Genomic DNA, 16,989 nt, shown 5'->3' with positions numbered 1-16,989 from the left:
CACCCCCTGGAGTTAGAATAGTAATTTTTACCCCTATACTATCCAACAGTTACCCTACTGTTGCACCCCCTGGAGTTAGAAAAGTAATTTTTACCCCTATACTATCTAATACTTACCTTAAATGCAATTAAATATTATGCGTTGTAATGGTATGCGTTGTAATGGTAGTTTTTAAAAATGCATTGTAGTGTCATGCGTTGTAAGTGTAGTGCGTTGTAATGGATTATGCGTTGTAAAAAATGCGTTGTAAGTGCATGCGTTGTAAAAGTGTGCGTTGTAACGTCATACATCCGTCTGGTCTGTTCGTGTTCAGGCAAAGGGTGAAAAGAGTGAGAGGAGGCAGTAGAAAGAGGTATAGGCTGTACAGTGGGCGCAATGGTCTTTTGAAAGGAGAAAAACACAAATCCTACGATGAACATTATTATACTACACAGTGTAAATAGGCATAAAAATACAAAACATTTACTTTTTACAATTCTACACATCCTTGCTTTAAAGTTCATTTCCTCAACGGGTCTCTCCATCTTAAAAAACTCCATCCTCTAATCGGGCCGCTCGCGGCGGATGAGTTTCTTCTGCTAAGGAGTACACCTGTCAGTCCAGGGAAACGCCCTAGACCAACCAGAACCGTTGACCTAACGTCTTCGGCCTGTACCCCAAAGTCTTGGCACCGCGACCCTGCGGCTGAACCCGGATGGTGGTTCGAAAAACAAAAATCAAGAAAGTCCTTCAGATGGGAGAGCTAAAAATGTCAAAAAAGGAAATAGTAAGGAAATCTTTATCTGTCCATGGGCCTCGGTCTCAAATTATAGCGGAGACGGCCAGGTGCTGTTTGGTCTTGGAACAAAAGTTCAGGCTCTGTGGTGTCCAGTCGATTTGATGGTGGCACAGCTTCTTGTAAAATATCGTCACTCTCTTGGTCTGAAGCTGTGTCTCTTATGCGTGCGTCACTGAATGGTACAAAACGAGGTACAGTGTCTGTCTCAGAGTCGGCGATACCCTCCTGGACCCACTGGTCGTATGGCAGAGGCAAGGGGACTACCTTACAGTGGGTGCCATGGATCCAGTGTTTCTTCCCCTTTACTCGCACCGCTGATCTTGTTGATGGAAGTACAAGGTGAGGGCCGATCCAGTGAGGCTCGTCGTTGCTCTTGCGCTGGAAATTTCGGACCAGCACCCACGTACCAGGGTTGATAGGGTGTCCAGGAGTTTCAGAAGCTTGAGGAAGAGTATCATGTACCTGTTGGTGCAAAACACGCAGTTTAACAGTCAAATCATACAAGTAATCGAGTAGTACTGGATGCTCAATCTCACTAAATTTCGTAGGCCTCGGTACACCCCATACGTTGGCCGGGCGGCCAAAAACCACTTCATAAGGACTAAGTCCCACTCGTGAGTGTACGGTCATTCTGGTGGACAGGAGTGCTAAAGGCAGAGCGTCAGGCCATTTAAGACCGGCGCTCGCCTGAATTTTGGCCAGCTTGAGCTTTAAGGCTCCATTGTAGCGTTCTACTAATCCAGCTGATTGGGGGTGATTTGCAGCGTCGAAATTTTGCCTTATACCTAGTCCCTCGCACACATTCTTCATTACTTTACCCACAAACCCACTTCCATTATCACACCACACCATTCTTGGCATCCCAAACCTAGGGAAGAATTCTTTCACAAGGGCTTTGGCTGTGGATAGGGCAGTGTTATCTTTCAGAGGATAAGCCTCTATCCATTTCGAGAAAGCACAAACAACCACCAACACATATTTCAGGTTGTTACATCTTTCCATGTGAATAAAGTCCAGCTGCCAAACTTCGAATGGACATGATGGGGGTGCAAAGTGACCAGCTGGAGTTGGGGTTCCCCTACCAGGGTTGTACTTCAAGCATACCATGCAATTCTTGACCACATTCTCTGCACACTTGGGAATTCCAGCATTCTGCCATACTGGAGCCAACAACTTACAAATTCCTTTCGTACTGATATGTGCCATTCCATGTGCCATAGTGACCACTGGGAGCACATATGCGTCAGGTAACAACCATCGCCTATGTTCTGTCAGATCAATCCAACAACCATTCTCATCCAACTTACCCATACTTTCTCTCCACATGCTTAACTCTTTCTCTGTGGCTTCAGCTTGAAGCGACTTCACACTCTCTATCGTGTTTTCACACATCCCGACATCATCAACCCATCTTGCGGGGCCTGCCACATACATTCTAGTCTTTACGTTCTGTGCTGTTTCTTTTGCGATCTCATCAGCAAACGCATTCCCACGTCCAACATCATCTGTGATTTTCCTGTGCGCACTGCATTTCATGATCGCAACTTGCAACGGTAGGGTCAGTGACTCAAGGAGATCATTCACCAACTTGCCATTCTGAATTTTAGCTCCATGCGACGTCAGGAACCCACGCTCTTTCCACAATCGCCCAAAATTATGAGCCACGCCGAAGGCGTACTGGCTATCTGTGTAAATATTCACTCTCATTCCTTCAGACAACACGCATGCTCTCGTGAGGGCGATTAATTCCGCTGCTAGGGCCGAATTATGTGGCACTCGTGCAGTTTCCACAACCGTGTGTAAAGTCGTGATAGCATATGCAGCAGTCGTGTCACCATTAGGGAGCTTGAAACACGAGCCATCCACCCATAGAGTACCATCACACTCAGTCAGGGGAGTATCTTTTAAATCTACTCTCCCTTTTGTCTCTTCTTCTGTTCTGAACAGACAGTCATGTTGCTCAATCTCATTTAGGTCTGCTGGAATTGGCAATAACGTAGCTGGATTCAGCGTATTGCATCTCTTTATGTGTATGTGGTTTGCTAACAGTGTGAGCTCATAGCCTGATAATCGCGCACTAGTCAAGTGTTGTGTCTTGGTCCTATTTAATAATGTGTCTACAGCATGTGGAACCATAACGATCAATGTGTTGTCCATTACCAAACCAGCAGATTGTCGGATAGACATAGCTGCAGCAGCTGTCGCTCTCAGACAGCTTGGCAATGCCCTCGCTACAGGGTCTAAGGTTGATGAAAAATATGCGCATGGGCGCGGTCTGTCGCCAAAAGGCTGTGTTAACACTGACAACGCACATCCATCTTTCTCGTGAACATACCATGTAAAAGGCTTACTGTAGTCAGGGGTACCCAACACAGGAGCTGAACACAATGCATTTCGCAATTCCACAAAACTTTTCTGGCACTCTTCAGACCATGGGATAGGATTCGGTGTGTCTTTGCATGTAAAGGCTAACAAAGGTTTTGCCAACAAGGAAAAGTTAGGAATCCAATGCCTACAGTATGAAGTGATGCCCAAGAAAGCGCGCACTTCTCTCTACGTTCTTGGCATACTCAACTGTGAAATGGCTTGAATTCTTTCTGGGGTCAGTTTCCTTCCCTCCTTCGATAAGAGATGACCTAAGTAGGTCACTTCTTGTCGACAATATTGCAGCTTTGAGAGAGACACTTTATGATGAAAAGCAGATAAATGGTGCAACAATGACAATGTGGCTTCTTTGCAGATCTTTTCAGTATCCGCGGCGATTAGTAAATCGTCCACGTATTGAATCAAAATAGCGCCACTAGGTAAAACAAGTGCATCAAGCTGCGCTTTCAAAGCTTGGCTGTATATGGATGGACTCTCACAGTAGCCCTGGGGAGCACGTTTGAAGCGGAAGCTTCGGCCTCCCAGACTAAAGCCAAAAATGTCTCTGCTCTCTTCTGCAATTGGGATGCTAAAGAAAGCATTCTTTAAACCGATCACTGAAAACCATGCAGCAGAGGCTGGAATCATCGTTAACAAGGCAGTTATATCAGGGACAACTGGAAACTGTGGCACAACAATCTTATTAACCTCTCTAAGATCAATCACAAATCTGTAAACAGGTGGCTGTGAAGGGTCCGTTCGTTTTAAGACAGGTAAAATCGGACTATTGCAAACGTTGCCTCTTGTCTCTTCAATTACACCCTTATTAATTAAGTCGCCGACAATGTCTAACAATGCTTTCTGGCCTTCATTAGAGATCTTGTACTGGGGAATACGTGGCAGTCTGACATTAGCTTTTAAAGTTACCACATATGGCGGTATCGCCAAGAGGCCCACATCATTGGGACCAGTAGCCCAAAGGCCATCCGGAAGGGATGACAATTCCGGCGGCATTGTATTTTTAGACAAGTACATCGGGGAAATCACTTTCCTACCTAATGTAAGTTGTACTCCTGACGGTGAACAATACAGCGTAGCATGCAATCTTTTCAACAAATCTAACCCTAGCAAATTCTCACCACAACCTGTTGTCAGAATCAGGGGTGCTGTTAACTCGCAAGGCCCAATAGAAAGTGACATGGGACTAGAAATCGGATTCCTAACTGGGGCGCCAGAAAAACCTACTGAAACATTTATATCGCCAGACAAAGGTGCGCCAGGGAGTTTTGAATGCATGATTGAACTCTTTGCAGCACCAGTGTCTAGCAGAAAGGGCTCTGTTACATTTGCTGTAGTCACCTCAACATACGGTCCACTCTGATCCACTGGCACTGAAACAACTCCCTCTCTCTGTCTACGGCTGTCCTAGTAATCAGTATTTCCTGCATCGCCGTCCTCTGCATAATAATCATTATTGTAATACTGAGCTGTATTACTAGCCGCATTGGCTTGCTGGTCAAAACTATTGATGGTATTTTGAGGCGGCAGAGGACGCACGTTCTGGGGAGCATTTCCACGCCCTCTGCCTCTAGGAGCTTGCTGACCAACCCTACCTTTTGCGCCATACGCATTACCATTCCGCTGCATTAGTTTAGGGCAACTATATTTAAAATGACCTTCCTCTTTGCAGTATGAACATTGGTTGGGACCTACAGGGACACGTGGTTGATAATACCCGTTCATTTGCTGATTGTTCTGAAATTGTTGGGGTTGGTGATAAACACCTTGGGGTTGCCTATAATTATTCTGACCTCCACGTGGCGGATAGGCCTGCTGCAAAAGGACCTTTGTCTATAATTCCTTCGTTTTCTTTTCTGATCTATCTTTCTCGTCTTTATCTCTGTTTTCATAATACTGTGCAGTAGCCAGTATTTGCGCTGAAGAGGAAACAGCCCAAGAACTTTCTGAATCTTTTAACTTTTTACACAGGTCAGGAAGTAAATTCTGCACAAACTTATCCACAAATAACCGTTGGCCACCCTCAGTACTCATATCTTGCCCACTGTGGTCAATAAACGTTTCTTCAAACCTGGTAAAGAAGTCTGACACTGTCTCATCTTTCTTCTGCTTGCATGCAGATAGCTTGTCCCAATTTACGCGCATCGCGGGCATTATTGTCTTCATATACGTGATGATTCTACCAGGGAGTTCTGCTATTAAAGGCTCAGGTTTCGCGCCACCAGTTTGTCTAGCATCAGCGGCAATAATGTCAGCCCATGTAGCACCTAGTTCTGCATCGTGATCTGCATTACGAATTGATCCCCATGGGGCTGTGGAACAACATTACCAAACAACATGTCTATGTCGGCCAGATTCATAACGCATGACCCTGCCGTCTGTGACAACTCTTTATAATAACCTGCAGGGTTTTTACGGGGATCAGGTAATGACTGCTTAAGCGCTAACACCTCAGAACGCTTCCATGGCACATGCACCCAAACACGCTGGAAATGCGCTGGCACAGCAGCGATACCGGCACCGGCATCAGCTGCAACTGCGTCCTTCCATACCGGGGGAACTTCTCTCATGGGGTATTGTCGCGCTTTTACCTTCTTCCCCACAAGGACATCTTGTTCAAACAATGACTGTTGACAATCATCATTCCTGAAGGACAATAGAACCGCAACTGCTTTATCTACCTCGCGATCCACAATTGTACCAGTTCCAAAATCAAACCTCACTCTACACAACTCCTGCGGGCTCGGGTCTTTACCACTATCCTCCAATTCTTCACAGAGAATTTCGCACATTTTCTCAAACACATATCTCTGTTTTGGGGCATCCCACTGATGGAAAACGTTGACAACTGATTCCACATCATACAGTGAAGGGAAAACAATCCATCTACGCGCCATGCGATCTATTACCTTTTTCTCATCGGGGTTAGGCAACTGACTACGCAATTGCTTACGCTGTAAACCAGGAGTCGCACTGGATGACTCAAAGAGAGGCGACATTAACGTAGTGACCACATTAGCTAAGCGCTGTCGCGCTGAAGGAGAAGCTGAGGCAAAAACAGGGGGAGAAACAGAGGGGAGAAAAGAGGATGCAGAAACAGGTACTGGAGTGGTGCAAGGAAGAGTGTCAGGGGAGGCAGCTGCTGAATTAGACAAAGTCGCAGGAAGTGCGGGGGCAGTTGGAAACACAACTGGCGGCCCTTGAGAGGGCTGCGCTATATGGATAAGAGCCGGCTGCGCAGCAGCTGGCGGTTTTGGCAAGGCTTGCAGTATATTAACTGGAGGTGGCATATTCACAAGCTGGGGAAGTGCCGTGGCATTTTGAGCATACGGGGGTGGCGAACTCAACAAATGCGACATCAGGGGATCTTTCTCCTTTTCTTCTAACTCATTCTGCTTAGAGTGTGGTAAAGCTGGGTAACATTTGTCGATCCCTAACTTACGCTGCCTGTGCAATTGCTCATTCATCTGCTCCTCCTCATTGTCTTTAAATTGTACAGCTGCTTGCATTACTGTCATACCTCTCTCTCTTTTATTCTTTTTCGCTAGCTTAATTTCCTTTTGTTTGGCTTCCTTTCCCCATAAGCGGAAAGAATCAAACATCGCCGGCCGGGCTTTCTTTTTGAATAATTTAATTTCCAAATTATCTAAAATATCGGTATCGAAACTACCATTTTGGGGCCATTTTAAAACACCGTCTTTTCTGGTGTAGTGGATCCATACTTCGTTATATGCAATGGGGCCTACGCCATGTTTTACATAGAGCTCATAAGTTGGAGTTCCAACCGGAGGAACCGGACATGATTCCTCCAGCTGGAAATTTCTTCCACAACCCAAACAGAACAATCTACCAAATATTCTAGAACCAGGCATCTTCGCTCACTAGTCTAGATCTAAACGTCAAAGGATTATCGATTACGAATTACCAAATAAAAACGATCCCGAGGGATACCAAACAAATGGGAGACGCTCCACTTATACTTAACTGAATATTGCTGATCGATGGCGTCACCAGAAGACTCTCTCGATTGTTTCGCTCTCTCAAACTCATCAAGGGTCCAAAACAGGTCGATTAATCAGGGCAGCAGTCCTTCGTAGCCGTCGGGACGCGGAGAACCTCGCAGAAAAGACTTTCGGACCACGTCGACATGCAGGGGTCGATGAAGTGGCGGCCTTCCTCCGGAATTTCCACACGAAGCTCCTCACGAACCTCTGGCTTGGACTGGTACCGCTGAAATCGTCCCGAGTTGGGCGCCAAACTGAAGTACTGGGTATTTTAGACCCAGCGGTGCAGGGGCACACACCCTATGACTTCTGGGTTCACCCTGTTCCAGACCTACAGAAACACAGAGTCTTCTGGGTGAAGTCAAAGATCGTTTATTGGCTGCATACCAATTACAGGTATCCTAGAAGTACAACAGCGTGTATGTTCTCAGGAGACTGCTGAAAATCATAGAAACGGACTTCACCTTAAATACGCTTTTTCCTGCCTCAAGCATACATTCCTAGGTTTTATGATACGGTAATAAACAAGTGTATATTTCAAAGGAAAGAGCAGAGTCATGATGACCATCCCACATTCCAGTTAAGCCAGCCCAAAATGATTTACACAGTAAGTTTCAGATCCCACATTAGATATCAATAGGCCCCAATAAAACACGGGCAGCTCCTGTTGATAGAAACAAGTCATAAAGCAGGAACAGTCAGGTGTGAAAGAGATTAGCCGGGGGCTCGTGTAGAATGAAAGGGTTTTATGATGGGTCAAGCCCTGATGCTAATCACAGGTGGACGGAGGAAGGGGAGCTCGTGAGACCAGTTTGACCTGGGGCAGCAGAGCCAGCTGCCGAGGTCACAGAGAAGTCAAAGGAAAGCACATGTACTGTGAGGCCCGTATTTGCTCCATTATAGCCTATGTGAGGGCAATGACAAGATGGCCACCGCTTCCAAAATGGAACCCGCGAAGTAACGTAAAACAACGTGTACATAGTGCATTCATAGATAGAACGATATATAAAGCACTCGTACATACCGCATTAACCATTTGCGGTTTGCTAATACCAGGATAGACAGGGGGTGGGGCCCTGTCCCCTACGCGGTCTCAGAGATTAAAGTACGACATAATCTTTAAAATTCCAACCGCGACATTGCTCATAGAAGATAATAGGAACCCGCGGTTGTGTTCTCACAATGCATACAGCTCCAGTGGGTCACCTGTGTCAATACCTTGGGTGGTTCCTTGGGGTCCCAGCGATTCTAGAGGAAATAGGCCTAGTGTCTATTCCAGTCGTATTTCTTATACCACTTTTTTGGTATATGGTTTGGTACGCCCCTAGGGCCCAAACGTGTATTTGTGCTTTTACTGATGCTTACTCACTTGTAAACTCAGTACTTAGAACTCCAATCTCATAAAGAGACTCGAGGGGTGTGTTTTATCTTAAATACTTATATTTTAAATATATACCTAGTGTGGTTGTCGTTTCATTTGATCATTCAAGAGATTATAGACTGGTAAAACAAGCTGCTTTGCGTTCCTTCAAGACTTAGCCTGAAGACTGCTCTCCATAGCTACCACTAGGATAGCTTTCACATAAGGTTGTATTTAACCATTCACCATAAGGGGTTGTTTGGACTGATACAAGGTGCCCACTAGAACTAGTGGACAGCATATATCAGGCCACCTTCTCACAGACAGTACCTGGACTGCTGGACTCGTAATGCAAAGTACTAGGACTGCTGTACTTGTAATGGACAGTACCTGGACTGCTGTACTTGCAATGGACAGTACCAGGACTGCTTTACTTGCAATGGAAAGGACCAGGACTGCTGTACTTGTAATGGACAGTACCAAGGCTGTTTTACGTGCAATGGACATTGCCATTACTGCTGTACTTGTAATGGGCAGTAACAGGACTGCTTTAATTGTATTGGACAATTCTAGGAATGTAAATGGACAGTACCATCACTGCTGTACTTATAATAGATAGTACTAGGACTGCTGTACTTGTAATGGACAGTACCAGTACTGCTGTACTTGAAATGGACAGTGCCAGGTCAGCTTTTCTTGCAATGTACAGTACCAGGACTGCTGGACTTGCAATGGACAGTATCAGAATTCCTGTAATTGTAAAAGACAGTACCGAACTGCTGTACTTGTAATGGGCAATACTGGCATCTGAGAGGAGGACTGCTGTACTTGTAGTGACGGTACCAGGACTGCTCTACTTGCAGTGGACAGTACCAGGACTGCTGTACTTGTAATGAACAGTAGAGTCATCTGCGTAGAGGACTACTACACTTTCAATAGACAGTATGTGGACTGCTGCACTTGCAATTGACACTATTGACATCTGAAAGGAGTACTGCTGTACTTGTAATCAACAGTATTGGCATCAGCAAGGAGGACTGCTGTACTTGTAATGGACAGTACCAGGACTGCAATACATATATGGACAGTACCAGGACTGCTTTACTTGCAATGGGCAGTACCAGTACTGCTGTACTTGTATTAGACAGTACCAGGACAGCTATCCTTGCAATGGACAGTACCAGCACTGCTGGACTTGTAATGGACAGTACCAGGACTGCTTTACTTGTAAGGGACAGTACCAGGACTGCAGTACATGTAATGAACAGTACTAGGACTGTTGGACTTGTAATTGGCAGTACCAGGACTGCTTTACTTGCAATGGGCATGACCAGTACTGCTGTACTTGTAATGGAAAGTACCAGAACTGCTGTACTTGTAATGGACAGTACCAGTACTGCAGTACATATAATGGACAGTACCAGAACTGCTGGACTTGTAATGAACAGTAGCCGTACTGCAGTACATATAATGGGCAGTACCAGAACTGCTGGACTTGTAATGGACAGTACTTGGACTGCTCTACTTGTAATGGACAGTAACAGGACTACTGTGCTAGTAATGGACAGTACCAGGACTGCTTTACGTCCAATGGGCAGTACCAGTACTGCCCTAGTAATGGGCAGTAACAGGACTGCTTTACCTGTAATGGTTAGAACAAGGAGTGCTGGATTTGTAATGGACAGTACCGTGATTGCTTTACTTGCAATATACAGTACCAGGGCTGCCGGACTTGTAATGGGCAATACCAGGACTGTTTTCCTTGCAATGGACAGTACCAGTACTGCTTTCCTTGCAATGGACAGTACTGGAATCTGCGATCAGGACTGCTCCATTTGCAATAGAGAGTATTCACACCTGCGAGGAGGACTGCTGCACTTGTAATGGTCAGTGCAATGACTGATTTACTTGCAATGGTCAGTGCCAGGACTGTTGTATTTGCATTAGAAGGTAGCAGGACTGCTGGACTTGTAATGGCCAGTACCAGGACTGCTCTATTTTCAATGGACACTACCAGGACTGCTGTACTTGTAATGGACAGTATCAGGACTGCTGTACTTGCAATGGACAGTACCAGGACTGATGTACTTGCAATGGACACTACCTGGACTGCTGTACTTGTAATGGACAGTATGAGGACTGCTGTACTTGTAATGGACAGTACCAGGACTGCTGTACTTGCAATGGACTGTACCAGCATCCGCGAGGAGGACTGCTGTGCCTGCAAAGGACAGTACCAGCATCTGCGAGGAGGACTGCTGTACTTGTAATGGACAGTACCGGCATCTGCGAGAAGGACTGCTGTACTTGCAATGGACAGTGCCGGCATCTGCGAGGAGGAATGCTGTACTTGTAATGGACAGTACCGGCATACTCGAGAAGGACTGCTATACTTGCAATTGACTGTACCAGCATCTGCGAGGAGGACTGCTCCACCTGCAAACACAGTAGTTGGACTGCTGTACTTACAATCAACAGTATTGGCATATGCGAGAGGACTGTTGTACTTGTAATGACTGTTACTGGCATCTCCCAGGAGGACTGCTATACTTGCAATAGACAGTATGTGGACTGCTGCACTTGCAATCAACAGTACTGGCATCTGCAAGGAGGACTGCTGTATTTGTAGTGGACCGTACCAGGAGTGCAGTACTTGTAATGGACAGTCCCAGGACTGCTTTGCTTGCAATGGGCAGTACTAGTACTGCTGGACTTGTAATTGACAGTACCAGGATTGCTATTCTTGTAATGGACAGTACCAGCTCTTCTATACTTGTAATGGAGCACCAGGGCTGCTTTATGTGCAATGGTCAGTACCAGTACTGCTGTATTTGTAATGGGAAGAAACATAACTGCTTTACTTGTAGTGGGCATTACCAGGACTGCTGGTCTTGTAATGGACAGCACCGTGACAGCATTACTTGCATAGGACAGTACAAGGACTGCTGTACTTGTAATGGACAGTAACAGGGCTGCTTTACTTGCAACGGAAAGTACCAGTACTGTTGTACTTGCAATGGAAAGTACCAGGACTACATTACTGGCAATGGACAGTACCAAAACTGCTGTACTTGTAATGGACAGTACCAGTACTGCAGTACATATAATGGACAGTACAAGGACTGCTGGACTTGTAATGGACAGTACCAAGACTGCTTTACTTGCAATGGGCAGTACCAGTACTGATAAACATGTATCGGACAGTACCAGGACTGCTTTATTTGTAATGGACAGTACCAGCTCTGATGTACTTGTACTGGACAGTAATAGGACTGCTGTATTTGCAATGGACAGGAGCAGGACTGCTGTACTTGTAATGGGCAGTACCAGGACTGCTATACTTGCATTGATCAGTACCAGGACTGCTGGATTTGAAGTAGACAGTACCAGGACTGCTTTACTTGCAATGGAAAGCACCAGTGGTGCTGTACTTGTAATGGGCAGTACCAGGACTGCTTTACTTGCAATGGACCGTACTGGCATCTGCGATGAGGGCTGCTTCACTTGCAATAGACAGAATTGACACCTACGAGGAGGACTGCTGTACCTGTAAAAGACAGTACCGGCATTTACGAGGAGGACTGTTGTACTTGCAATGGACAGTGCCAGCATCTGCGAGGAGGACTGGTCCTCTTGCCATACACAGTACTTGGACTGCTGTGCTCGCAGTCAACAGTACTGACACCTGCGAGGAGGACTGCTGTACTTGTAATGGATAGTACTGGCATCTGCCAGGAGGACTGCTGTAATTGTATTTGACAGTACCATATCAGCAGAACATGTAATGGACAGTACCAGGACTACTGTGCTTGTAATGGACAGTACCAGGACTGCTTTACTTACAATGGGCAGTACCAGTACTGCTGTACCTGTATTGGACAGTACCAGGACTGCTATACTTGCAATGGACAGTACCAGGACTGCTGGACTTATAATGGACAGTGCTAGGACTGTTTTACTTGTAATGGACAGTACCAGCTCTGCTGTACTTGTAATGGACAGTACTAGGACTGCTGTACTTGTAATGGACAGTACCAGTACTGCTGTACTTGTAATGGACAGTGCCAGATCAGCTCTACTTGCAATGTACAGTAGCAGGACTGCTGGACTTGAAATGGACAGTATCAGAATTGCTGTACTTTTAAAGGACAGTACCGAACTGCTGTACTTATGATGGGCAGTACTGGCATCTGAGAGGAGGACTGCTGTACTTGTAGTGAACGGTACCAGGACTGCTCTACTTGCAATGGACAGTATCAGGACTGCTGTACTTGTAATGGACAGTAAAGGCATCTTCGTAGAGGACTACTACACTTTCAATAGACAGTATGTGGACTGCTGCACTTGCAATTGACACTATTGACGTCTGTGAGGAGTACTGCTGTACTTGTAATCAACAGTATTGGCATCAGCAAGGAGGACTGCTGTAATTGTAATGGACAGTACCAGGACTGTAATACATATAATGGACAGTACCAGGACTACTGTACTTGTAATGGACAGTACCAGGACTGCTTTACTTGCAATGGACAGTACCAGCACTGCTGGACTTGTAATGGACAGTACAAGGATCGCTTTACTTGTAATGGGCAGTACCAGGACTGCAGTACATGTAATGAACAGTACCAGGACTGTTGGACTTGTAATAGGCAGTACCAGGACTGCTTTACTTGCAATGGGCAGGACCAGTACTGCTGTACTTGTAATGGAAAGTACCAGAACTGCTGTACTTGTAATGGACAGTACCAGTACTGCAGTACATATAATGGACAGTACCAGAACTGCTGGACTTGTAATGGACAGTACCAGTGCTGCAGTACATATAATGAACAGTACCAGAACTGCTGGACTTGTAATGGACAGTACTAGGACTGCTCTACTTGTAATGGACAGTAACAGGACTTCTGTGCTAGTAATGGACAGTACCAGGACTGCTTTACGTCCAATAGGCAGTACCAGTACTGCTCTACTTGTAATGGACAGTACCAGGACTGCTTTACTTGCAATGGACAGTACTGGAATCTGTGATCAGGACTGCTACATGTGCAATAGAGAGTATTGACACCTGCGAGGAGGACTGCTTCACTTGTAATGGTCAGTGCAATGACTGATTTACTTGCAATGGTCAGTGCCAGGACTGCTGTATTTGCATTAGAAATAGAAGGTAACAGGACTGTTGGACTTGTAATGGGCAGTACCAGGACTGCTCTACTTTCAATGGACAGGACCAGTACTGCTGTACTTGTAATGGCCAGTACCAGGACTGCTCTACTTTCAATGGACACTACCAGGACTGCTGTACTTGTAATGGACAGTACCAGGACTGCTGTACTTGTAATGGACAGTACCAGGACTGCTCTACTTTCAATGCACAGGACCAGTACTTCTGTACTTGTAATGCCCAGTTCCAAGACTGCTGTACTTTCAATGGACACTACCAGGACTGCTGTACTTATAATGGACAGTACCAGGACTGCTCTACTTTCAAAGGACACTACCAGGACTGCTGTACTTGTAATGGACAGTACCAGGACTGCTGTATTTGTAATGCACAGTACCAGGACTGCTTTACTTGTAACGGACAGTACCAAGACTTCTGTTCTTGTAATGGACAGTACCAGGACTGCTGTACTTGCAATGGACACTACTAGGACTGCTGTACTTGTAATGGACAGTACCAGGAATGCTGTACTTGTAATGGACAGTACGTGGACTGCTGTACTTGTAATGGACTGTACGTGGACTGCTGCACTTGCAAACAACAGTACTGACATCTGCTAGGAGTACTGCTGGACTTACAATGGACAGTACCAGCATCAGCGAGGAGGACTGCTGTACCTGCAAAGGACAGTACCAGCATCTGCGAGGAGGACTGCTCCACCTGCAATACACAGTAGTTGGACTGCTGTACTTACAATCAACAGTATTGACATATGCGAGAGGTTTGTTGTTCTTGTAATGACTAGTACTGGCATCTCCCAGGAGGACTGCTATACTTGCAAGAGACAGTATGTGGACTGCTGCACTTACAATGAACAGTATTGGCATCTGCAAGGAGGACTGCTGTATTTGTAGAGGACCGTACCAGGACTGCAGTACATATAATGGACTGTACCAGGACTACTGTACTTGTATTGGACAGTACCATGACTGCTATTCTTGTAATGGACAGTACCAGCTCTTCTGTACTTGTAATGGAGCACCAGGACTGCTTTATGTGCAATTGTCAGTACAAGTACTGCTGTATTTGTAATGGGAAGAAACATAACTGCTTTACTTGTAGTGGGCATTACCAGGACTTCTGTTCTTGTAATGGACAGCACTGTGACGGCTTTACTTCAATAGGACAGTACAAGGACTGCTGTACTTGTATTGGATATTACCAGGACTGCAGTACATGTAATGGACAGTACCAGGACTGCTGTACTTGTAATGGACAGTACCAGGACTGCTTTACTTGCAATGGAAAGTATCAGTACTGTTATACTTGTAATGGAAAGTACCAGGACTACTATACTTGCATGGGTCAGTGCCAGGACTGCTGGACTTGTAATGGACAGTACCAGTACTGCTACTGCTTTACTTTCACCGGAAAGCACCAGTGCTGCTGTGCTTGTAATAGACAGTACCAGGACTGCTGCACCTTCAATAGACAGTATTGACATCTGCGAGGAGGACTGTTGTACTTGTAAAGGTCAGAGCCAGGACTGCTGTACTTGCATTGGACAGTAGCAGGACTGCTGTACTTGTAATGGACAGTACCAGGACTGCTTTATTTGCAAGTGACAGTACCAGGACTTCTCTACTTGCAACGGCCAGTACCAGGACTGCTGTAATTTTAATGGCAAGTACTAGGACTGCTGGACTTGTATTGGACAGTACCAGAACTGCTATACTTGTAATAGACAGTACCAGGACTGCTGCACTTGTAATGGACAGTACTAGGACAGCTGTACTTGTAATGGGCAGTACCTGGATGGCTGTACTTGTAATGGACAGCACCAGGACTGATATTCTTGTAATGGGCAGTACCAGCTCTTCTGTACTTCTAATGGACAGTACCAGGACGGCTTTATGTGCAATGGTCAGTACCAGTACTGCTGTATTTGTAATGGGAAGAAACATGCCTGCTTTACTTGTTGTGGCATTACCAGGACTGCTGGTCTTGTAATGGACAGCACCATGACAGCTTTACTTCAATAGGACAGTACAAGGACTGCTGTACTTGTATTGGATATTACCAGAACTGCAGTACATGTAATGGACAGTACCAGGACTGATGTACTTGAATTGGACAGTACCAGGCTTTACTTGCAAGTGACAGTACCAGGACTGCTCTACTTTCAACGGCAAGTACCAGGACTGCTGTAATTTTAATGGAAAGTACTAGGACTGCTGGACTTTTATTGGACAGTACCAGAACTGCTATACTTGTAATAGACAGTACCAGGACTGCTGCACTTGTAATGGACAGTACTAGGACAGCTGTACTTGTAATGGGCATTACCTGGATGGCTGAACTTGTAATGGACAGCACCAGGACTGCTATTCTTGTAATGGACAGTACCAGCTCTTCTGTACTTCTAATGGACAGTACCAGGACTGCTTTATGTGCAATGGTCAGTACCAGTACTGCTGTATTTGTAATGGGAAGAAACATGCCTGCTTTACTTGTTGTGGCATTACCAGGACTGCTGGTCTTGTAATGGACAGCAACGTGACAGCTTTACTTCAATAGGACAGTACAAGGACTGCTGTACTTGTATTGGATATTACCAGAACTGCAGTACATGTAATGGACAGTACCAGGACTGCTGTACTTGCATTGGACAGTACCAGGACTGCTTTACTTGCAATGGACAGTACCAAAACTGCTGTAATTGTAATGGACAGTACCAGTACTGCAGTATATATAATGGACAGTACAAGGACTGCTGGACTTGTAATGGACATTACCAGGACTGCTTTATTTGTAATGGACAGTGCCAGCTCTGATGTACTTGTGCTGAACAGTACTAGGACTGCTGTATTTGCAATGGGCAGGAGCAGGACTGCTGTACTTGTACTGAGCAGTACCAGGACTGCTAAACTTGCATTGGTCAGTACCAGGACTGCTGGACTTGTAATAGACAGTGCCAGTACTGCTTTACTTGCAATGGAAAGCACCAGTGCTGCTGCACTTGTAATGGACAGTACTAGGACTGCTGTACTTGTAATGGGCAGTACCAGGACTGCTCTACTAGCAATGGACAGTACCAGGACTGCTGTACTTGTAATGGAAAGTGATAGGACGGCTGGACTTGTAATTGAAGGTACCAGAACTACTTTACTTGTAATAGACAGTACCAGGACTGCTGTAATTGTAATGGACAGTACTAGGGCTGCTGCAGTTGTAATGGACAGTACTAGGACTGCTCTACTGGTAATGGGCATTACCAGGATGGCTGTACTTGTAATGGACAGTA

This window comes from Triturus cristatus, chromosome 5_1 (genome assembly GCF_964204655.1).
Source record: "Triturus cristatus chromosome 5_1, aTriCri1.1, whole genome shotgun sequence".
NCBI classification, from domain to species: Eukaryota; Metazoa; Chordata; class Amphibia; order Caudata; family Salamandridae; genus Triturus; species Triturus cristatus.
This window is presented reverse-complemented; position numbering follows the sequence as displayed.